This window comes from Cynara cardunculus, assembly GCF_001531365.2.
Source record: "Cynara cardunculus var. scolymus isolate 2C chromosome LG 1, CcrdV1, whole genome shotgun sequence".
Taxonomy (NCBI): Eukaryota; Viridiplantae; Streptophyta; class Magnoliopsida; order Asterales; family Asteraceae; genus Cynara; species Cynara cardunculus.
In genome coordinates, this window is record NC_037528.1 from 28,971,448 (window position 1) to 28,973,294 (window position 1,847).

General features: G+C 40.2%; 1 non-coding gene across 1 annotated transcript; it reads left to right on the top strand.

The window, feature by feature from the left end:
- Positions 1–1,398: 1,398 nt before the first annotated feature.
- Positions 1,399–1,505, top strand: LOC112503320. The gene has a single exon (XR_003067931.1). It is a non-coding gene; the product is annotated as a small nucleolar RNA R71 (small nucleolar RNA).
- Positions 1,506–1,847: the final 342 nt, after the last annotated feature.

Here is a 1,847-nt window from a genome sequence, read left to right on the forward strand (position 1 = left end):
TCTTTTCCTCCAATAGAGCACGGGATGGTGAAACTTCCCGGGTCTTTTAATTTTGGGAGAATTTTGCAAGTAAGAAGGGCACTACATTCCTTTGTCAAGGACACGGTTTCAAATTCACTAAGTCTTCTCTTTTTATTGAGGATGTCTTTCAAAATTTTAACATAGCTAGGCATTTGCTCGAGAGCTTCTACCAAAGGTATGTTAATGTGGAGTTGTTTAAAGATGTCCAAAAACTTTTTAAACTGATCATCCACATTTTTGGCTTTCATCCTTCCTGGAAAAGGTAAATCTCTTAGATCTAAATCAGTTGAACCGGTCTTTTTCTGCTGGGCTGTGGGCAGTTTATGCCCACAGTGAGCAGTGTCAGTTGGAGACTGGGTGGTGCTGGAACTGGGTAAAGCTGCTGTTTCTGGAACAGAAACTGGAATTTGAGTTTCTTCAGCTATAGGAAACAGAACTGGAAATTTCAACGTGTCAAAAGAATGTGAAATATTTTCTTGACAAATTGGCTCCACGGGCGTTTCATTTTCGGCATTAGAGTCTCCTAAGTCCTTATCACTTCTTAAAGTCACGGCCTTAACATGTTCCTTAGGTGTTTCCGTGTCACTAGGCAAAGTTCCTTGAGGTCTATTCTTGAGATCCACGGCAAGTTGGCCAAGTTGGGTCTCAAAACTCCTCAAGGTTGCATTGGTTTGGTTTATAAAACCTCTAAGTAAAGATTCGAGCGAACCATTACCCTCCGATGCATTTTGTTGCCTAGGTGCATGTGATTGTGAAGATTGTCTATTTTGGTACATGTGATGATTGTCTTGCATGTGATGATTACCTTGCATGTGATGACCACCTTGATTAAATCCCGGGGGATTTGAAGGTCGGTTTTGGACTTGAGTTGCCCCGGGGGGTTGAAGTCCTTGATTTTCGGCCCATGAAAAATTCGGATGGTTTCTCCAATTTGAATTGTACGTTGGAGAAAATAGGCTATTTCTTGTATGGTTTCCAACATAATTTACCGAAACGGAGTTTCCGAGGCAAAACTCATAAGAATGACTTTCACCACAGAAAACACAAGACTCAGTCATGGAAGAATTAGACATTATGGATTGGACTTGATTCTTTTCCCCATTCAAGTTTAAATTATTTTTAACCAAATTAGTTAGAGCAACAATTTGGGCATTCAAAGAAGAAATGGCATCAAGCTCATGAATGCCCGAGGCAGATTTAGAAATTACAGCACGAGGGTTAGACCATTCAGTATTATTATTAGAAATTCGTTCCAAAATGTCATACCCCTCGTTGTAGGTTTTTGTTGTAAAAGCACCACCGACCGTTGCGTCAAGAATAATCTTAGCGGCACTAGAAAGTCCATTATAAAACGTTTCCAATTGAATACAATGAGGGATTCCGTGGTGAGGACACTTCCTAAAAAGGTCCTTGAATCTCTCCCATGCATCCGATACCGCTTCATCTTCTTCTTGGCGAAACGCCATAATTTCATTTATAATCTTTACATTCCTCGTTGGAGGAAAGTATTTTTTTAGAAATTTTTCCGCCAAATCATTCCAAGTAAGRATCGAGTTTGGTGGTTGGGAATTTAGCCATGCTCAAGCTCTATCCTTCAATGTATAAAGGAAAAGCATCAAGCGTAAGGTCTCTTGAGTAACTCCGGGAATTTTAAAATGATCCGTCATTTCTATAAAAGATTTCAAATGAGATTGCGGATCTTCTGAAGATAATCCCCCAAACTGACCCATAGCAGAAATCATTTGAAACATAACCGGCTTGGGTTCAAAAGATGTTGCTGTCATTTCGGGCCTACCAATTCCCGAGGCCAATTGACCAAATTCGGG